Source organism: Loxodonta africana, chromosome 10, assembly GCF_030014295.1.
Source record: "Loxodonta africana isolate mLoxAfr1 chromosome 10, mLoxAfr1.hap2, whole genome shotgun sequence".
NCBI classification, from domain to species: domain Eukaryota; kingdom Metazoa; phylum Chordata; class Mammalia; order Proboscidea; family Elephantidae; genus Loxodonta; species Loxodonta africana.
Window position 1 is genome coordinate 74241235 of NC_087351.1, and position 23769 is coordinate 74265003.

The window sequence follows — 23769 nt, forward strand, 5'->3', positions numbered from 1 at the left end:
TAAATGCTTGCTTGAAGGAATGGAACTCAGCTTGCTGAGCCGAGCTGTGCTTTTTTTGCTTGTCTGCTTTTCTGTCACCAGATCGCTCCAGAAGCAGTGATGCTCTTAATTAAGCTGAGATTTGAGGTGCTTAAAATGTAAAATTTGCAGGCATGGGCTGATGCCTGGGGCTGGAAAAGGACGCTCTTAACTTTCAGAACCCCAGCTACATCACGCTGTAAAAACTTCAAACTTCACAGGAGCAAAGAATGAGACCCAGCATAGGTGAGGGTAGCTGATATGGAGATAGATTCCAGTCTATCTTCCCCATACCAGCTGGGAGTTTGGGTTCTGTGTTCAGCAATATAAAGAAGTCACGAAGAGCCTCTCCACATACCCCCTCCAGTCAGATGAGGGTAGCCCCAGGCTTGAGAAAAAAAAAACCTATAAGGTCAGAAAGGAATCCCCAAGCAGGATAATTCTGATTCTTAGAAAAGACAGGAGACCCAGGGTCAGATGTGGATCCAGGAATCACAAGCAAATAAGGAATGGCTGTAACTGGTTCTGGAGTCCCTGGGTGGTACAAAAGGTTAAAGCAAGTGCTTGGCTCCTAACTAAAAGGTTGGAATTTAAAGTACCTGGGAAGAAAGCCCAGGTGATTTACTCCCAAAAAAGCAGCCACTGAAAACCCTATGGAGCACAGTTCTACTCTGACACTCATGGGGTCACCATGAGTCAGAATTGACTGCCAGGGGAAAACTGAGAATTAGGTAGAAATTATCTTTAGTAGTCACTTTCCATTGCCTTAACACACAGATTCTTCCAGCTTCTCTTCTACCTTTCAATTTCTGACACCTGGCAAAGGAATGTGGACTTGTCAGATGTGGTCCTATCACTCAGGTCTCCCCACCCAAGCCTACCTCTCAGCTGGGCAGGTGTCTGCAAGTGTACACTACACCTCTGCTCCCTCTTATCTTTTCCCTTACTCCTTGGGATGGCTGCATATGTGTTTTCCTACTCAATGATGTCTAGACTCCCAGTAGCTACTTAAATAAACTCATCTATGCTCATGGAGAATTGACTAGAACTCCAGTCCTCTGTTCTTTGGTGTTCCTAAGTTGAGTGTTTGAGGGAGGGAAGGTCAGGGATCGTGGTGTGGCAGGGGAAGCTCTAGTTCCTTTTCAGCTGTCTGTTTTGCTCCTGCTCAAACCTAAGTGGATCAGACTTGGGATGGCCTCTGCTTGCATATAAAGTGTTTTAGTACCTATTAAGATAAAGGTGCATCTTCTGAGTGGGTTAATTACGAAAGAGACACTCCTTTGGGAGGCTAATAAAAAATGGTACCCTCTCTGGTGAGCTGGCACAGACCTGCTCAGGAAATTGCTTGGCAGGCAGAGAAGAGTTAAGGTCCTACTTGTGTCCGCTAGGACTGGGTACCCTTGTGCAGGGCACAACCTGTACAACAGTCCAGGGTAGCTCTGGCTCTGGGCCGGAGTACAAGAAGCAGTAGCCTTTGAGTCTTCCCCCTCCACCCCTCCGGTATCATCATCGGTGACTATATCCCAAATAATACTCTCTCAGGTTCTCTGCATTTTCAGTTCAACTGAAAGCAAGAAGTACACTGGAGCCCAATGTTACATGTAGTCATTTTTAAAGTTCCAGATATTATTAGGTTCAGTTGGCTGGTTGGGTGGTTAGAATTACAGGGATGCAGATCTTTGCTTTATTATCTCTGGAACCTGACTGTGTGAACAGGAATAAACCATCCGTAGCATCTTGATGACACTAATTGAATTATATCTGAAACACACATTTTCCAGTCAGGATGTGCAGGGAGCAGCAATGCGCCTTGCCTTTCTGCAGGACAGAATAGAACCCTGCGTCACTGATCAATTCTTCATAATTTCAGCCCCTGAGTTTCTTCTAACTCATGAGTCACTGACCAGCCTGAGGTCTGAGCATTCTGCCCTCTTCTGACTGGTGCTGGTGTGGGAGCCCTTCACCTATTGAGGACAACAGATAAGTCACTAACTCTGATTTTTATCCCGCCCCCCCCAAGATATTGCCATAATTTACTAAGTGCTTTAGTGTTAAGGAGGGGTTAATATAAAAGGGAGTCAACTAAGTGACTCACAGAATGAGTAGCGTCTCTTTGAACAGGGGCCTCTGCCAAACATTCTTTACACATATTTTGTTTAGTTAGTTGGAAGTCTACAATATATTAAGTCATGTGCCATAAGCTGAGGTTATAAAGACGAAGGCAATGCACTTTTTTTCTCTCAAGGAGCCTACTGTATAGTGCAAAAGACAAGCCTGGTTTCAGTTTCCTTAGCTGTAAAATGGGGATTGTTGTGAATTGAATTTATCCCCCCGCCCTCCCCAAATTATTTTGAAGTCCTAACTCTTGGTACCTGTGAAGGTGACTGTCTTAGTCACCTAGTGCTGCTATAACAGAAATACCACAAGTGGATGGCCTTAACAAAGAGAGATCTATTCTCGCACAGTTTAGTAGGCTACAAGTCAAAACTCAGGGCACCGGCTCCAGAGGAAGTTTTTCTGTCTCTGTTGATTCTGGAGGAAGGTCCTCATCATCATTCTTCCTTGGTCTGGGAGCATCTCAGTGCAGGAACCTCAGGTCCAAAGGACGTGCTCTGCTCCTGGCACTGCTTTCTTGGTGGTATGAGGTCCCTGTGTCTCTCTGCTCACTTCTGTCTTTTATAACTCAAAAGAGATTGGCTTAAGACACTACCTAATCTTGTAGAACTCATCAATATAATTACCGCTAATCCATATTATTACATCATAGTGATAGGATTTATAACATATAAGAAAACCACATAAAATGGTGGACAATAACACAATACTAAGAATCATGGCCCAGCAACGTTGACAGATATTTTTGGGGGACACAATTCAATCCATGACAGTGACCTTGTTTGGAAAGAGAGTTTTTGAAGATCTTGTTAGTTAACCTGAGGTCATACCAGAATAGAGTAGGCCTTTATCCAATTTCAGTTGTATCCTATAAAAGAGGAGAAGAGACAAAGAGAGAAGGATGGTGGCCATGCAATGATAGTGTAATGCTGCAGTTGCAAGCCAAGGAATGCCTGGGACTACCAGAAGCTAGGAGAGATAAGAAAGCATATTCCCTTAGATCCTTGGGAGAGAACATGGCCTCGCTGGCATCCTGAATTCAGACCACTAGCCTCCAGAACTGTGAGATGATACACTTCTGTGGTCTAAAGCCACCCACTTTGTGGTGCTTTGTTTTGGCATCCCTAGGAAACGAATCTAGAGATCAAAATGATAACTACTCATACAATTGCTATGAAGATTAAACAGGTTAACATTTGCAAAGCAACTAGAATGCTGCCTGGTGCACGGTAAGTGCTATATAAATTTTAATAAATAAATAAATATAGGCAGATAAGGATATATCATGAGAATGTGAATGTGAGCATGGGTATAAACAAAGGGCTGCAGTGAAAAGGTTGGGTCCGGGAGAGTATGGTCGTTGGGAACAGCTTCACTGAGGAGATGACATTTCCTTTGGGTCTTAAACAATGAACAAATATTCAGTACGTAGAGAACCAGGTAAGGGCATGTCTAGAAATGGAAATAGGACAAACTCAAAACCCAAAGAGCCTTGTCTAGAACATTCTGCCCAGACACCTTCCCTGACCACCAACTCGCCCCACTGGGCCAGTTGAAATCAGCCCTCCCCTTTCAACAGCATTTTGTTCATGACTCTCATAGCATTGTCTCACCATTTTGTAACTATCTCTCTTCTAATATGCACTCAACATTTATTGAGCACTGACTTTGTGCCAGGCCTTGTGCTGGGTGTGGTCTCTGTTCTCAGGAATTTCTAGAAAAACAAGACGCTCTCTCTTGCAGCGGAAACCCTGGTGGTGTAGTGGTTAAGTGCTATGGCTGCTTACCAAAGGGTCGGCAGTTCGAATCTGCCAGGCGCTCCTTGGAAACTCTATGGGGCAGTTCTACTCTGTCCTATAGGGCCACTATGATTTGGAATCAACTCGACGGCACTAGGTTTGGTTTTGTTTTTTTATCTTGCAGCAGTGGGTATGCACAACACACTGCCTAGCCCAAATTAGGAGTTCTATAAATAACCATTGAAAGAATTCATGCATAAACCAAAAAGAAAAAAAAAAAAAACCCATTGCCATCGTGAGTTGATTCTGACAGCAACCCTACAAGACAGAGTAGAATTGCCCCATGGGATTTCTAAGGAGTGGCTGGTGGATTTGAACTGCCAACCTTTTGGTTAGCACCCTAATGCTTAGCTTAACCACCAGGGCTCCAAATATATGCAGATATGTATGTAAAGTAGTCCTTATTCCTTGGTTTTTGATGCCTAAGCAATTCTCTTTAACTGTGAGAAATTCAAGAATATGGAATTTACTGTCCTGAGAATAGCTGCACAAAAGGATATTTCTTGTGTCCACTATTTCTGTGATATCTGTGCAAACAGTTGATTTATATAAAGAGGTTGGAGCACCTCAAAGGAGAAAGAATCACGGAATATTACTGATAACAGGTTTGGGAGGGTTTTCTTTAAAGATCTGTCAGCTTTTGTAACTGAACAATTAACATTTTGTAGCTGTTTGATGGCGCCTATTTGTAGGTTTTGAAGTCTGCGGATATCTTGCTTTGCCTCTCTCTGTTCCATCATTGGGTTCATGATCTGTATTTTCAATTTAGGAGACTCTTTCTGAAGTGAGACTGAGCAGTGGGGGGAATTCAAGCAGGATCACAAAGCTTCTTGACTATTTTCTATCCTAAAACCCCTGTGTTATGGGAAAAAAAAATAGCCTGGCAATTTTTCCTCAAAACTACTCAAAATTTCTCATTTTTCCCTGAGTGGTGAATTTAAGTTTTATTCATGACTGCCTCAGTTGCATCAGGAAACTCAGATATTTCAAATAAGACCCTAAAGAAAGAGCACAGGGGATCTCGTGTTTTGAAAAGTCATTTTCTAATCTGCAATTAGAGATCACACACTTACACAAACCCTTTCTTTGAGAGTCTACAGAAGAATTCTTTTAAAAAGAAATTTGTAAAGACATAGCCTTACATGACCCTGGAGTCAGGGTTTTATATCCTGGCTTCTATTTACCTCATCTACGCGAGACTTTCTATCCCGGATTCTCTGAGTGTAGCCTATTTACTTTCCCTTTGTTTTCCTTTGCCTTCCTTGTCTTTTCCTTCCCTCTCTCCTTCCTTTACCTTTTCCCCTCTCTCTTCCCTTTCTCTATAACTTTTGTTGAGGACTCTCAAATGATTGGGGCTTAAACATGAATTTTTTTTTTTCCAACAACTAATACCAACTATACCTCATTGAGTCTTACCAACATTAAAATTTGATTCCATAACTTTTCAGTTATATATGATGGTCAAAAAGCTTTATTTCAGTTCTTTTAGCTTAATTCTGATCATTTAAAATTTAAATTTCATTCAATTCAAAGCCCTGCCTGCCTTGTTGTGGGCTAGATTTGTGGATGGTATTTTTTTTTTTTTTTTTTTTTTATCACCTTTCACTACTCTCTCCCATCCCTTCATCCCACCCCCTCAACCGTCCCTTTTCTTCCCTTCTGGGGCCGAGGCTGGCTGGAAAGAGGACATGGTGAGGTTTCTGCGTTCTCCTTGGTAGTCATAAGTGGCCACTGTTCCAGCTCTTGTGATGTGGACAGGTGTAGGCCGGCTTCCTCGGCGCTGGTGGTGCCCTCCAAGACTCAGTGCCGTCATCTGGCTGTCCTCCAGCAGAAGCAGCATCACACAGCATTCCCCTGAGGTGTACTCCTCTTTGTGCCACTTTGAGAGGAAGCCTCTAGCCCTACCATCGTCTGCTTCCGGTGGCTTCCATACCTGGGGCCTGTGGACAGGAAGTGATCTGGCTTCTGTAATCCTTAGCATCTCAGGAAGCAGAAGCTTGTGAGAGAGATCTGTTTAGGTATCTCACTTCATCTTCTCTCTCCAATGCCCTTTGTCCAGATGGCTTGGGTAATGAATGATGCGGTGTAATTCATGTAGAGAGGAACTGGTTTGGAAGGAAAGATGATTTCAATTTTGATGTGTTGAGGTTGAAATACCTTTGAGACATGCAAGTAGAGATGTTAATAGGCACCTGAATGACCTGACTCAAGGAGAGAGAGAAGGGCTGCAAACACAGAATTAGGAGGGGACAGCACATGGGTGCCTATTGATGCCTTGACACTAGTTGAGGTGGCCAAGTAGAGATGAGTGAAACTTAGACAATTGACTTTACGTATAATTCATATAGCCCTATTAAACATTTATAAGATCAGTATAAGTACATTGACAAATAAGAAAAAAAAAGTCTTCTGTTAGGTCTTTGAGTTTTGGCTCAGATTATGTGGTCTGTGGTAGCAAATGACATCTCAATGTCCCTTTCCACACCATGATTCTATGGAGTCTGAATGAACAAAGAGATGTTTTTTAAATTGTATTTATTTATTTTGTTCTTGTTGTTGAGAATATACACAGCAAAGCGTAGATCAATTCAACAGTTTCTACATGTACAATTTAGTGACATTGATCACATTCTTCAAGTTCTCCTTTTCTAAGTTTTTCCTACCCCATTAACGTGAACCACTGCCCCCTAAGGTTCCAATCTAATCTTTCAAGTTGCCCTTGTCAGTTTGATCCCATAAAGATAGTTCTTAAAAGAGCATAATGCTCAAGGCAGACATTTTTTTTTACTAGGTAAGCTAAACTATTGTTTGGTTTTATGAACAGCTCAGGGGTTATTTTTGGTTTAAGTTTTAAAGATTATCTCAGGGCTATAGTTTCAGGGGTTTATCCAGCCTCCATGGCTTCAGAAAGTTTGGAGTCCATGAGAATTCGAAATTCTGTTCTGCGTTTTCCCCGAAGGGAGGTATTTTTAAGTGAAGCTCTATTTCACAATTACAACTGTAGGACAGCAGAGAAATCAGAGTTTGAGCTGAGATAGCATTTTCCTCTCCCCTCCAATTTAAGCTTTCATTGAATTTGGAAATCATACCTTTCTTTATCTGGGTCAAGGACTTGAGAAGAAAGGGCTAAGTGGGATCAGTGCAAAACAGCACGTTCAGATGTTTGCATTAATCCCCTTAAGCCACTCACCCAAAGAAAGGACAAAAAAGGAAAAGACAAAATAAAATTTCTTGTTCACAGATGGTTGTAGTTTTTTTCTATTTGATGAAATAAACTTGGCTATTACAATCATTCTGAATTTAAAATATGCCTCATTGTAAGGGGATAACTAGTATTAAGTATTTTTGCTGTTCATAGCTATTAAGCCTCTTCCCTCCCCCTCCACCACTAGAATCTAAGCTCTTTGTGAAAAGTATTGAATATTCTTCATGCTCACACAATAACATTGTCTAGGATGATATCATGCGCTTGTGAAATAATGGTGGAAAATCTCAAAGGAAAAGCAGTTTTTCACTGCTGAGAGAAAAACCAGAAACCAGAGATGTAGACTCCTTGAGAAATACTGAGCAGGTGGCATCTCAGGATTTGAGGATTTTGGTTTCTTATCAGTTGTTCCTAGCCTGGTAAATTTACCTTAAATAGAATAATCCTTGGAGAGTGTGTAAGCCAAGTGATAGTACAACTGTTTGACTAATGACTGATAATCCTATGCCTAGTTTTATAAGAAAAATACTAAGACTTTAACAGGTAAATCAGCATAGGACATAACAATTATTTTCAGAAAAAAATAAAAATACAAGGAATAACATAGGAAAACTTTTTGCACACCAGTAATCAGAACTAGGAAATCCCAGTGGTGTAGTGGTTAAGAGCTGTGACTGCTAACCAAAAGGTCAGCAGTTCAAATCCACCAGGCACTCCTTGGAAACTGTACGGGGAAGTTCTACTCTGTCCTATAGGGTCACTATGAGTCAGAATCGACTTGATGACAGTGGGTTTGGGCTTGGTTAATCGGAAGTAAAAATTAAGCAAATTTAAAGTGCATTTAGACTCACATTCAGTTAACAAAATAAATAAATAAATTTAATTATAAACTCAATGCTGAAAACTAGGTGAAGAAATTGGTTCACCATTATACTCTAGTGACAATGTAAATTGGCACAGCGGTTTTGTAAGTAACAAAATAATGCACTTCAAGAGCCATAAAGATGTTTACATTACTTGACTTAGCAATCCTACCAACCTTAGTTATACTTGAAGAAAATGCTCCTAAAGGGAAAAAAACCATCTACTCAAAATTTTTATTGTGATGTTATCCAGAAAGAGGAATTAGGAAGAATGAAAATGTCCCCAAACAGGCTTTTAGCAAATTATGGGACTTGACTAAATATAATGTTAGAAATTATTAAAATTGATACTTTCTAAGACTATTTGGAAACAGAGAAACTGATTGACACTTCAGGAAGAAAAAAGAAAGAAACCTTGCTTTCTTTTGTACCTTATTGTGACTCCAGCCACAAAGAAAAATGTTTTGCTGTCTCACTTTTTCTCTGGCTAGAATGTGAGATCCTCATAGGTGCAGCTTTGTCTCAGTCATTCTTTCTATAAAACCAAAAAAACCCAAACCCATTGCCATCGAGTCGGTTCTGACTCATAGAGACCCTATAGGACAGAGTAGAGCTGTCCTTTAGAGTTTCCAAGGAGTGCCTAGTGGATTCGAAATGCCGACCTTTTGGCTAGCAACCATAGCACTTAACCATTATGCCACCAGGGTGTCCATTCTTTCTCAAGTGCTCAGTAAATGTTTACTGAATTAAACCTAACATGTGCGAATCTAATATGTACAGATGGAATGGGCAAAGAAACTAAACTTTTAACACAAAATTTCTCTGAATGTCAATTTTCAAACTGTATTTGCCATCTTCTAAGACACGGAAAGGAAACCCTGGTGGCATAGTGGCTAAGTGCTATGACTGCTAACCAAGAGGTCGGCAGTTCAAATCTACCAGGCGCTCCCTAGAAACTCTATGGTGCAGTTCTACTCTGTCCTGTAGGGTCGCTATGAGTCGGAATTGACTCGATGGCAGTGGGTTTATGACACAGAAATATATATAAGATACATCTCAATTTCCCAAGGGAAGAAAATTTTGAAAGTACATTTTATGATATAATTGTAATGATACATTTTAGAGGAAAATGTATTATTTGTCCTTATATTATGTGTTAGAGTCCAGATGAAAATTACACATTCTGGATATGCAGTAACATTCTCGTAATTCTGAAAAATCAAGTAGTTAAAAAGAAACATTCATTCTGGGTTAAAGAGCAAAGGGCAACAAGACACAAAATGTATTAACTAGTGAATGAAGCTTCATACCGTGTGTGGCTCTATAAAAATAAATATTGGTAACGTATTACTGAAAATACTGTTAGCTAAATAAAAAAGCAAGCCAGATTATATAAATACATGTATGGTAATTAATTTCTCCATACATTACATTGAGTCAAAGATAATATATCACAAAGATTAGTATAAACTGACACATACAACAAATTTGAACAAATTCCTATGCAGGAACCCTTAGCACATGTTTGGGGTTTTTCAACCTCATATTGGATCAGATAATTCTTTGTTGTGAGGGGCTGTTCTGTGCCTTGTAGAATGTTTAGCAGCATCCCTGGCCTTTATCCACTAGATGCCAGTAGTACCCTCCCCCAGATCTGACAACTGAGAGTGCCTACAGGCATTGCCAAATGTCATCCGGGGCAAAAATCACTCTGACAAACACACACACACACACACAGGCATGCAACTTCACGTCAAATCATGGGCTGTACTTTTTGACAAGAAAATTCTTGCTAGAACCTGAATCTAGTAGTGGTAATGTTTTATGTCTTCCTTTTAGTCTATCCCAGTTCTGGTCTTAAGTGCTTACCCTCCATCCAAAATAACAGCTCAATTGATGCAAGGTAATTGAGGAAGTTGTATTCTTCCCTCCCTTCCTCATTTTTCTTTCTACTTCCTTCCTCCCTTCCTTCCTTCCGTATGTGTGGGAAAATGCATCCTATATGCTGGGAAATTATAAGCCTACATGCTACCTCCATGTAGCAGGCATGGAGGTGTCCTTCTGCCTGTGGTCACAAGAGCACCTTTCTCCCAGACCCTCAGTCTTCAGAGACCTTCCAGATGTGGGGAGGGGAATGGGTCATAGCACTGTGAAAGAACATAGACTTTGAAGTCAGCTAGACATGTATTGAAACAGTGTTCCTGAAATAAGGCCACCAAGTATCTTTAAAAACGTCTTACTCTCCAAGTCCTATTTATTCTAAAAACTAGGTAAATAACACCACGTTATAAGGTTGTTTGGAGTAGTCAAATGGGCAACTCTAGTGAAGGACCCACCCCTGTACCCAGGCATTCAGAGGGACTCATGATAGCTTCCTTCATGTCTTCTTTTTTGCATGAACTATTGCAGATCACGGAGCACCAGCGCCTTTAAAGCGGTTTATCCCTGCCCTCCTCTTCACTTAGGATTTCGGAGAAGTGTTTCCAGGAGTAGCTCTGCTGGTGATCCCTGCCAAACCCCACTAACAACGCCTTGTCCTTCACTCTTATCTGTATTAATGTTTCTTTCTACGTGTCATGAATGTTTTTGGCAATAAATGAAAAAGCACAAACGTAGGAAAAATAAAATATAGGGTTGACATGTGTTTAGAAAATAATCTGTTGAGCTTGCTAGTCATTCTTTTAATCTTTTACTCACTTATTTAGTGGTTTTGTCCACAAACATCTGTTGAGAATTCTCCTTGTCCAGGCACTATCCTAGGCCTTTGGAGCTGGGAATAACACACAGTCCTCACCCTTGGGAGCTCAGAGGCAAAAAGGAGGGAAGGAGAGAAGAAATGAGAGAGAGACAGAGAGAGAGAGAGTCATAAATAGACAATTCTGAAACAATGTTGTTCAAGAGGGAGGTAAGTACAAGATAGTATAACTAATCTCAATAATCACAGTGTTATGCTAATATTAGACATGCAGTTGGAAAATTTCCTGTGTAGAGTAAAGCTGAGAGATAAGAGCTAGGTTATCCACATCCTAAAATAGACCTAAATTAAAGTACCAGGTTAATTACCATAAGGATGAAAGCCTGAGGTTTAGATAATCTGGAAATTGGACTAATTCTCCATACCTAGTAAATACACCAACCCTCTATATCCTTTATAAAGGGGTGATAAAATTCATTTTAAGTTTACAGATAGTAGGACTTTAAATGCAGGATCTTATAATCTTGAAGGCATGCATCAAATACCAAAGTATAAGAACATTATGAAAAAAATGCTAAGGATATCAGGAGGTAGTTGAATAGCAACAGTGCTGGAGGGTAGCAATAATCAAGTCTCTACTAAATCTTGCTTCCCCTAATTAAGCCAAACTGCACAGGTAGGTTTGATTCTATGGCTTTAGGTGGGTGGGATGTTGTAGGGATCTGGTTGAGAGGCATCAGGTGGTGAGTCTCATGGGTCCTCTTTGGTGAGCTCTAGGAAAGTGTAGCTGCTAAGAAAGACTTCAGGAGGGAGTGAGCTACAGTGGGCTTCTCTAGGGTCAAAAGGGTGAACACTGGAGTAAGCAGGAGCAGTGTTTGCATGGGAATCAAGGAGTGTCTTCCAACTTCCATAGCCATTGCCTACAGTGGACATTTCATTCTGAGTGAATTTTTAAGAGCTCTGTTTTATCATACCATTAAAAAGAGTCTATCAATCATTTCCTTTGTGACTCGGTAAGTTCCCAGAATTTGTGAATGTCCCTGGAAACAGCAGTTATTTGCAAACACCACAATTATCGGCAAGTAATTGTTATCTAAAGGAGCCCTGGTAGTACAGTGGTTAAATGCTCAGCTGCTAACCAAAAGGTTGGCAGTTTGAACCCATCAGCTGCTCTGTGGGAGAAAGATGTGGCAGTCTGCTTCCACAAAGATTACGGCTTTGGAAACCCTATGGGGCAGTTCTACTCTGTCCTATAGGGTTGCTATGAGTCGGAATAGACTCAACGGAAAAGGGTTCTTTTTTTTTTTTTTTTTTAGTTGTTATCTATAAAGCCAGCTGTAGCCTGCTCCAGCTGGACATGTCCTTAAGCTCACCTTTTGAGTCTGTCTATTCCTGTGTAGCAGCCAAAGATGCCTAGGTTTGCTCTTTTACCTTCCATGAAAAGTCTCAAGTAGGGAAATCAGTTTCTATTTTAGTGCAGAATCTGGAAAGAGGCAGAGATATAGGAGGGGGTAGGGGAGCATGTGAGTGAGGAGAACTCTGGCCCTGGCTTGCTATTCAGTTTGATTACTGTGGGCATCAGGCTTTATTCCTATGGAAACATACAGACAACTGCTACTGGTATAAGCACGATGCTCTGAAGCTGGACTGGATGTTTGCAAAATATTTTGAGCACCTTGGAAAAGTGGCATTATCTGTGCACAAAATATTACTTAAGGTGCTGTTTGCCAAATAATTCAGACAAAGGTTCAGCTGACTTTCTTTAGTTTGCTGATTTAGAAGCTTTTTCTTCAAAGTAGAAGTAATGATTCTCTTGCTTAAATGTAGCTGTGGGCACAGTTACAGATTTTCAGCATGTTTTTGGCTTCTAACACTTTACAGCAGCTATTTAGCTGTTTGGCATTTTTGTTGTTGTTTTTTCTAATGCAAAGCATTATTTGTTAAATGTTCTTCTAAAATATGGTTACTTTTAATAATGTGTCTGCTACTGGAGGTAAAAGGAAAATAATTTTGCTGGTATTTAAGTAGATGGGGGAAAAGCTGATGTTATGTATTTGATAAATATCAGCTGAATAAAAAACAGGAAGAAAATGAATAGTGGGATCTTCTCTCTTGGCTCTGGGAATGTTATGCACCCTGCTGTACCTATATCCGGTGAAATCTTAAATTAGCATTTTAACAGCATTAATGCATAGCTTATATTCTATACCTTAAACTACAGGACATAGCATCCTCCCACTTTCCTCCTACAAATGTATTTTCAGTGCCAGCTATATGCCAGACATTGCGCCAGATCTTTGCATTAGCCAGCATCATTCAGACAATGCTTGCTGCTCTTAGAAGCTGCATCAATTTTGAAAATAGGGAAACTCAGATTTCATGGTTTAATCACTTGACTAGGGTCAACAGGTACTGAACATTTACTGCGTATCATTCTGTTAATATTGTAAAGGAGTAAGGATTTCAGTATCAGTTTCTTAAGGTATTGATCTTAAGATTTATAACCTTAATGGAGAGCCATGAAAATGTCAGAAAAATATCCGTAAAGAAATCCAGTGTTGGGTAAATAAGTATAGCAGAAGCTACGTAATATAGAGAACTTATTGATAACCTCATTTTAATGATTCTTTAAAGGATAAAAATATCTGGTTTCTTATTTCAGGATTCAAGTGGTAAGTTTTGCTTATTTTTGAGATAAAATGACTTATTTTTAAGGTTTGTTTTTGCTTTTGCACGTACGCAATTTTTCTGTATATCTTCCTCATTAAACGTCTCTCCATAGAATTTAAAACACATTACCTAGAATAATTTATCAAACACTTTGTTGTTGTTGTTACTTGCCATCAAGCTGATCCTTGACTCCTGGTAACCCCACGCGCAATAGAATGAAACACTGCCTGATCCTGCACCGTTCCCACGATCAGCTGCGGATTGGGCCATTGTGATCTACAGGGTCTTCATGGGGTGATTTTTATAAGTAGATGTCTTAGTCTGGAAGCTTTGCTGAGAGCTGTTTAGCATCATAACAACACGTAATTCTCCACTGACAGACAGATGGTGGCTGCATATGAGGTGCCTCGGCTGGGAATTGAACCCATGGCTTCTACATGGGAGGTGAGAATTCTATCACTGAACCACCACCATTGCCCTCCACCAAACACCTAAAAAACACTGAATCTGTTGCTGTCGAGTTGACTTGACTGGGACTCATAGCAACCCTATAGGACAAGGTAGAGCTGCATCACACAGTTTCCAAGGCTGTAATCTTTCCAGAAGCAGACTGCCACATCTTTCTCCTGTGGAGTGGCTGGTAGGTCAAACTACTGATCTTTTGGTTAGCAGCCAAACACTTAACCACTCTGCCATCAGGACTCCTGACCAAAGACCTCCAAAACCCAACCCAACCCACTGCTTTTGAGTTGATTCTGAATCATAGTGATCCTATAGGACCGGGTAGAACTTCGCCACATTCGGTTGGATCACCTTTCTTGGGAATAGGCATAAATATGGATCTCTTCCAGTCAGTTGGCCAGGAAGCTGTCTTCCATATTTCTTGGCATAGATGAGTGAGCACCTCCAGTGCTGCATCTATTTGTTGAAACATCTCAATTGATATGCCATCAATTCCTGGAGCCTTGTTTTTTGACAATGCCTTCAGAGCAGCTTGAACTTTTTCCTTCAGTACCATCGGTTCCTGATCATATGCCACCTCTTGAAATGGTTGAATATCGACTAATTCTTTTTGGTATTATGACTCGGTGTTTCCTTCCATCTTCTTTTGATGCTTCCTGCATCATTTAATATTTTCCCCATGGAATCCTTCACTATTGTAACTCGAGGCTTGAATTTTTTCTTCAGTTCTTTCAGCTTGAGAAACGCCGAGCGTGTTCTTCCCTATTTAATCTGTATGCTGAATAAATAATCCGAGAAGCTGGACTATATGAAGAAGAATGGGGCATCAGGATTGGGGGAAGACTCATTAACAACCTGTGTTATGCAGACGACACAGCCTTGCTTGCTGAAAGTGAAGAGGGCTTGAAGCACTTACTAATGAAGATCAAAGACCACAGCCTTCAGGATGGATTACACCTCAGCATAAAGAAAACAAAAATCCTCACAACTGGACCAATGAGCGACATCGTGATAAATGGAGAAAAGATTGAAGTTGTCAAGGATTTCATTTTACTTGGATCCACAATCAACAGCCATGGAAGCAGCAGTCAAGAAATCAAAAGACTCATCATGTTGGGTAAATCCGCCGCAAAGGACCTCTTCAAAGTGTTGAAGAGCAAAGATGTCACCCTGAAGACTAAGGTGCGCCTGACCCATTTCTTGGTATTTTCGATCGCATCATATGCATGTGAAAGGTGGACAATGAATAAGGAAGACCAAAGAAGAACTGATGCCTTTGAATTGTGGTGTTGGCGAAGAGTATTGAATATACCATGGACTGCCAGAAGAAAGAACAAATCTGTCTTGGAGGAAGTGCGGCCAGAATGCTCCTTAGAGGCAAGAATGGTGAGACTGCGTCTTACATACTTTGGACATGTTGTCAGGAGGGATCAGTCCCTGAAGAAGGACATCATGCTTGGCAGAGTACAGGGTCAGCGGAAAAGAGGAAGACCCTCAACGAGGTGGACTGACACAGTGGCTGCAACAATGAGCTCAGGCATAACAAGGATTATAAGGAGGGCTCAGGACCGGGCAGTGTTTCGTTCTGTTGTGCATAGGGTCGCTATGAGTCGGAACCGACTCGACGGCACCTAACAACAACAACAACAACAACAACAACAACAACAACAACAACAACAACAGAACTTCACCATAGGGTTTCCAAGGTAGAAATCTTTATGGAAACAGACTGCCACATATTTCTCCTGTGGAGTGGCTAGTGGATTTGAATAGCCAACCTTTTGGTTAGCAGTCAAGCTTTTTAACTACTGCGCCACCAGGGCTTCTACTAAATACCCACCCACCTACAGATGGACGGTCCTGTGTGTGATATGAAGCATGCAAAATCAGCAGTCTCCCCGTCCTCTAGATGTTCATATTCCTTTCATACTTGACCTAATAATGTAATTTTTAAGGCCCCATCCAAAAAATATTCAGAGTGTAAAAATGTAATCCTTTTGACCTTATAATCTTATGATGCATACATTTAAATGTGTATTAAGAAACTACTAGGAAATGAGGAGCAACTGGTTAATGGGTATGAGGTTTCCTTTTGGGGGATGAAATGTTTTGGAACTAGATAGAGAGTTGGTTGTACGACATTGTGGATGTACTAATTGCCACTCAGTTGTTCACTTTAAAATGGTTAATTTTTTTAATGTGAATTTCACCTCAATAAAAAGTTTTGTTAAAACAACAACAACAACAAAGAATCTACTAGCATACAGTGCTGCGACTGATTTTTGTGCAAGGAGCTTTGACCTAAGTTAGGAGAAGCAGAACCTATACATTTTAGAGGCTAAATAATTCAGAAATAAAAATAGCCATGAGACTTTGGGAGAAGAAATGTCACAAGGTAGGATGATATGCTTGTCAAAAGAGTCATCCAGAGAGTAGAGAGGTTCTAAGAGTTCAGAGCTGAGCTTGAAAGAGCACTGTGAACTGTCAGTGGGAGGTGAGAATTCTTCTGATCCTCAAAGAATAACCATCATTGGGATAGACGGAGAGGAGTTGGGAAGCCTTCCAGGTAGCTTCAACGGTGTGAGCAGAATTAAGCACAACTAATACACGAGCCAAGGTGTGTGAAGCTGTTCTCGGGTGGAGATGGTGAGGGAGAAAGTTGAAATGGTAGGTTAGGGTCTGTTTGAGGACGGCCTTGAATACTTAAGTAGGAAGTATTGTCTTTATTCTGTCAGTGGTGGGAAATGGTAACAATAATTACAAGCAGGTCAGAGTATGGCTACAAAGTACAGGACTTTAATAACAAAAGGATTTATTTTAAGCAAGCTTAAAATAACATAGCTTTTCAGCTTTTCAAAGAGCTCTGGTGGTGTGGTAGTTAAAGCTCTCAGCTGCCAACTGAAAGGTCAGCAACTCGAATCCACCATTTGCTCCATGAAAGAAATATATGGCAGTCTGCTGGTGTGAAAATTTACAGCCCTGGAAACTCTATGAGGTAGTTCTACTCTGTCCTACAGGGTTACTAGGAGTTAAAACCAATTCAACAGCAGTGGGTTTGGTGGTTGTGTTTCACCTTTTCATCTACGTGGTTCAAAAAATGCTAATATAGTGCATTTTCCAGAATGTGCCATTGTAGGAACCACACAGTTCTCATTATTTGTGTCTTGGGATAGTTTGTTTTTCTGTGCTCTTGGGAAGAGTAGTACAGTGGAGGAGGGAGAGAGACAGTGCCAAAGATCCTGGTTACCTCCACAACTCTTAAGTCAGTCTAAAACCTGTGCAAAATTTTCACTGGATCTAAGAAGGTGTAGCTATTCACTGGTCCTTTCCAATTTAGGGATAAGGGCACAAATTGTCACTGTCTGACAATGAGGCTGATAAGAACCAATAACATAGGCAAAAGGAGCCAGGTGTCCAGGAGTTGATCTACCCAAAGGTGATTTATGAGTTTGTCAGTTCATTGATTTATTTACTTCATTCATTCATTCTCATTCATGTCCAAGTCAAGTGTTATTGCTGTGTTCCAGGCCCTCTGAATATGTTATGACTGGACTTTTTCCTAAATATTAATGAGGGATTTGTGATGCAGTACTTAAAAATTATTATTTAATTATAACTGCTAAATATAGACTTTATCCTTGGAAATTTTAATGTGCATATCCTAATAAAGTAGAGGAGTGACAGAAGATCGGAGAGGGTTCTCTTGAAAAAGAATTGCTGGAGAGTGATACTTTCTCAGTGTGTTTCCTGGGGAATGGGTATCCTGACTGGCCTTAAGCATGCTATGGTTTTGTCATACTCATCTTTGAATCCCTAGAATTTAGCCCAGGTACTTTTCTTTTTTTTTACATAGTAGATGCACAGTGAATATTTTTTGAATTAAACTAATGTGAGAGATACGTGAAGCAGGCTAGCAAGATTGAAAATTCTTACTCAGGAGGCCCCCTATGCATGTTTAGCACTGTGAATAATGCACAAAAAATCCTAAATCAAGGTTCTGACTGAGGGATAGAAATGTTGCCATAGTAATCGGATGCCGGTGAGCCTTTGCCTCCCTTTTAGCTTAAAAGCTAAAACAGGTAGTGCATATGTTTTCTAAAAGAATGAAATTCATGTATAAGTAAGTATATTCCCAAATAAAAGGCCATTTAAGCAGTATGCATCCATAATGCATCCTGAATTATTTCATTTCTTTCACCCTACTTCCTGCATCCCCCTCTAATCCCTCAGAAGTAACAGCTGTGATAACAGCAGCTGGGATGACAGCCCCTGTAGGCCTGGCAGCTGGCCAGTGCCTCACTGGGGCTGGTGGGAGGTGGTGATATCACTGTTTCGGGGAGAGGGAGTGTATCCAGGGCTGGTCAAGCTTCCTGGCCATCGGTGTCCTCATCTACTTCAGGTTTAGAGGGCATTTGTGTCTGGAATGCATTATATTTAGAAGGTCTTTCTCAACTTGAATGTGAGGTAAAACATAAGATTGGAGATTAATGCTGAACTTTAAAAATAAATTTCTGAATTGATATTTATGGGCATTGGGCTGATAGGAAGCATGTAAAAAGGCAAAGGGGTGTGTTTTAGCAAAAAAGGAGATTTATTTATTTTTCTGGAGTTAGGGAGTGGTTATTTATTTATTATTGCAGTTAAATATGTTTGTAACAAAATATTTGTCATTTGCACATTTTTCACATGTACGATTTAGTGCATTAATTGTATCCAGCATGTTGTGTAACTATCCCTATTATTTGTTTCCAACTTTTTGGATCAATCTTAAGAGAAGCTTAGTTATAAAGGAGACTTATTGATAACATCTGTATACAACCTAGGACTAAAAGAGGTTGAAAGAGGTGACTCCTCTATATAGAATTAGCAGAGACGCGGTGCAAACGGTTAACATGCTTGACGGCTAACCAAAAGGCTGACAGCACGAGTCCACCCAGAGATGCCTCAGAAGAAAGGCCTGCTAATCTACTGGAAAAACCAGGCACTGAAAACCCTGTGGAGCACAATTCTACTCTGACACACACAGGGTTGCCATGAGGCAGAGTTGGCTTAATGGCAACTGGTTCAACTGCAGGTAACTTATAAGCCTTTTGTCTCCACAGGTTACGTTGATCTAGACATTCGGCAGAGAAATAACAGGCCTGCATTCCCTGTGCATAAATGAGCATTGTCTCCTTAGCTGTTTGCTTTGTATTCCTGACCTATTTTTTCATATTCTCATGGCCATTTCAATTTAAAGGCCCTATATATGTGAGGAGCCTTGGTGGCTTCATGGTTAAAGCACTCAGCTGCTAACCTAAAGGTTGGTGGTTCAAACCCACTAGTTGCTCTGCAGGAGAAAGATGTGGCAGTCTGCTTCCTTAAAGATTTACAGCCTTGGGAACCGTGTGGGGGCAGTTCTAATCTGGCCTTTGGATTGCTATGAATCAGAATTGATTTCACAGCAAAGGGTTTGGATGTCAGTATGGTGGACATCCTGTCCATTCACTTCCCCTTTCTTGTTAGTGGTTCTAACTCATGGCGACCTTATGTATAACAGAACAAAAAGCTGTCTGGTCCTGTGCCATCTCCATAATCATTAGTATGTTTGAGTCCTTGTTGCAGCTATTGTGTTAATCCATTTCACTGAGGGTTTCCCTTGTTTTTGCCGACCCTCTACTTTACCAAACACAGTGTTCTTTTCTAGTGATTGGTCTTTCTTGATGATGTGTCCACAGTAAGGAAGCTGAAGTCTCTCCATACTCTCTTCCAAGGAACATTCTGGTTGTATTTCTTCTAAGACTGGTTTGTTCATTCTTTTGGCAGCCCACAGTATATTCAGTATTCTTCCAAAACACCACAGTTTAAATGAATTAATTCTTCTGTTTTCCTTTTTTAGTGTCTAGCTTTCACATACATTTGAGGTGACTGAAAAGATCATGGCTTAGGTCAGACCCACCTTAGTCATTGAAGTGACACCTTTGCTTTCTAAAACATAAAGAGGTCTTTTGCAGCAGATTTGCACAATGCAATATGTCATTTTGTCTCTTTACTGCTACTTCCATGGATGTTGATTGTTGAGACAAGTAGAATGAACTTATTGAAAACTTCTTTTGTCATGATGACACACCAATTCATTTGGCTAACGGTAAATTCTTAGTTTAGGTACGCTACTTAAGGTACTATCACAGAGCAACTTGTTTTGTCCCCTTTATTTATCTATTCCAAAATATTATGAACCTCTTGGCCATTTGTTAAATGGATTCTCTTAAGTCATTTATCTATTCGCTATTGTTGTTAGGTGCTATCGAGTCAGTTCCAACTCACAGTGACCCAATGTACTATACTCTGGTTATACTTCTTGCAAGACAGATTTGTTCGTTCTTTTGGCAGTCCATGTTACACTGAATATTCTTTGCCAGCACTGCAATTCAAAGACGTCAATTCTTCTTAAAACAAAACCACTGCCGTCAAGTTGATTCGGGCTCATAGCGACCCTGTAGGACAGAGTAGAACTGTCCCATAGAGTTTCAAAGGAGCAACTGCTGCATTTGAACTGCCAACCTCTTGGTTAGTAGCCGTAGCACTTAACCACTACGCCACCAGGATTTCCCAATTCTCCTTAGATGTTCCTTATTCATCATCCAGCTTTCCCATACGTATGAGGTGATTGAAAACACCATGGCTTGGGTCAGGAACACTTTAGTCTTCAAGGTGATATCTTTGCTTTTGAACACTCTAAAGAGGTCTTTTGCAGCTGATTTGCCCAATGCAATGTGTCGTTTGATTTCCTGACTACTGCTTCCATGGGTGTTGATTGTGGATCCAAGTAAAATGAAACCCTTGACAACTTCAATCTTTTCTCCATTTATCATGATGTTGCTTATTGGTCCAGTTGTAAGGATTTTTATTTTCTTATGTTGAGGTGCAATCCATACTGAAGGCTGTGGTTTTTGATCTTCATCAGTAAGTGCTTCAAGCTCTCTTCACTTTCAGCAAACAAGGTTGTGTTATCTGCATAATGTAGGTTGTTAATGATTCTTCCTCCAATCCTGAGGCGACTATTATTATGGGGAAATGTGGCCTGCATTGTGCCAGATTCTGGACCATATAGTAGAAATTAACTTTGTAGGTTGTGATAGGTCTGATCTCTTACGTTCTTACTTTTTCAAATATTTTTGTTCTAGAAGGAGCAGATTTTAGCATTAATTGGGCTCATCAAAAGAGTTCATTTCCGCTAAGACCTAGTCACCTATACCCTACCACAGAGCATGTTCTGTACAGTCTAATTTATGGGAAAAGACACATATTCCCTAATAAGATATTCATTTTTTCAGTCGAAAGCAGTCAAGCAAGGTAAATGTGTTAGTGGTTGACAGCAAGGGCTGGTTTAAAAACCTGGTTCTGCCACAGGCCAGCTGTCATGGATTGAATTATGTCCCCCCAAAACTGTGTGTATTAACTTGGTTAGGCCATGTGTGTTTGTCTTCCATTTTGTGATTTTCCCAAGTGTTGTAATCTCTGCCCGTGGTTAAAAGGATTAGGGTGGGATGTAACACTCTTGCTCAGGTCACTTCCTTGATCCAATGTAAAGAGATTTTCCATGGGATGTGGCCTGCACCACCTTTTATTTTACAAGAGATAAAAGGAAAGGGAAGCAAGCAGAGAGTTGGAAACCTCATACCACCAAGAAAGCAGCACCAGGAGCAGAGCACATCCTTTGGATCTGGGGGTCTCTGCACCTGAGAAGGTCCTCAACAAGGGAAAGACTGAGGACAAGGACCTACCTCTAGAGCCAACAAAGACAGAAAGCCTTCCCCTGGAGCTGACACCCTGAATTTGGACTTGTAACCTACTAGACTGTGAGAGAATAAATTTGTCTTTATTAAAGCCATCCACCTGTGGTATTTCTGTTATAGCAGCACTAGGTAACTAAGACAGCAGCCATATGAAGGTAGACAAATTCTTTACGCTCTACGAGCCTCAGTTATTTTCTTATTAAAATGGACCATACTATCTATAAGATTTTTTGTGAGGACTAAATGAAATGCTTAGAATAGTGTCTTGTACATAGTAAGCTCTCAGTACTTATTAACTCCTACTGTTCTTATTTTGGGGCACATACAGAGAAAAAGAAGGAGCTCTGATGGCTCAGTGGTTAAAGCGCTTGGCTTCTAACCGAAAGGTCAACCATTCATACCCACCAACCTCTCCATGGGAGAAAGGTGCGGCAGTTTCCTTCTTGGAAACCCTATGGGGCAGTTCTTCTCTGTCCTATAGGGCCATTATGAGTCAGAATTGACTTGATAGCAGTGGGTTTGGGTTTTGCTCATAGAGAAAAAAAATACAGACAAACCAAATTTACTGCTTCCATTTATCTCCATTTTGTTCTTTCTGATATTCCCTAGATCCAGTAAGGGATGGCCATTGACACAGTTTTGGCCAATATGAAATAGGCCAAGGGTTTTATGGAGAAGTTTTCATTATATTTATCCCCTGCTGAGGAGCCTGTCCTTGGTGGTGCAGCGCATCTGATGACCTTGAGATAGCCAGCCAGAAATTGAAGGCAGATACACTTTAAATGGTGGAGCAAAAAGACAGAAAGAGTCTGGGTCCTTGGGACATGGATTTTGCACCTGAACCCATCTCAGCTGCCATCTATTTCAATCAGTGTTAGCTGGTTTTTCTATTAATTGAAGCTATATATATTCCTAACTGATATTTAATAGGATACCACAAAAATTTATAGGTTGGGTAAAAAGTGCCCATCTCTAACTTAGAGAACACAGCTAATCTTTACATTTTAATATACTTTTAGACACATATCCTGACATCCCTTTCCTCCATTTGCAAGAACTTTACCAAGTTTGGGATAACACCAAGAACTTATTAATAACAGTGACCCAAAAGTCCAAGTTGCTAAAGCTGCTTCTTTGCCTTAGCAATTCTTTAGACTGCAGCCAAGAGATGTCAGGAAGAAGAAAGGATCCAAAGAGAAGATCTTGATTTTTATCTTTCAAAGTAGATAAAACCATTTAGATGTCTTTTATTTCAGTCTTTTATTTGGGCAGAGATTCATAAGGCCAGAGAAGAGGAAAGCCTGTATGTTCTGAGTTGAGGTGACTGCACAGAAAATTTCCAAAGATAAAGTGAATCTGAATTGATTTTAATTTCTCAGAATTGGTTATATACAATTTGCCTTATTCTCAATTTATAATGAACAAAAAGAGGGAAACCATCAAAACCACATTGTTTCCAGATATTATTTACTATTGTTCTGTTTCTGAGAATAAAAGAGCTATTACTCATTTTTCAATTCATCCAGAACTATAAATAGACAGGCCATAAATAAAATGTCATTATTATTTTATAAAGAACCAGGGAATGTTTTTCTCTTTCATAGACTACCACTTAAATCCTTTTAAGTGCTTCCTTGCAAAATGATCTTCTTTCACGTTTCACATAAAACTCTTAGCTATGAAATGGGGCAGCTAAAAGCCTTTAATATGTTATTAGTCCCATAATGCCTAACCTACGAAATAGATTGCTGAACAAATGAGTCCAGGCCTACGGGAAATCAGTCCAACCCTTAAATAAATAAATAAATAAAAATAAAATGGAGGTATACAGTGTTTCTCTAGACTATGAAAAATTATTGCCGTTAGATAGATCAAATAATGGTAAAGTGAGGCAGAAATAACAAAAATGTTAGTTACTACTGAACCTTTTACAGGCTGATGGATGGCATAAAATGGTATGTTCACTTACTTTATGTGCATGTGAAAGCTGGACAATGAGTAAGGAAGACTGAAGAAGAATTGATGCATTTGAATTAAGGTGTTGGTGAAGAATATTGGCTATACCATGAATTGCCAGAAGAGCGAACAAATATGTCTTGGAAGACACCCTTAGAAGCAAGGATGGGGAGACTTCATCTCATATGCCTTGGACATGTTATCAGGA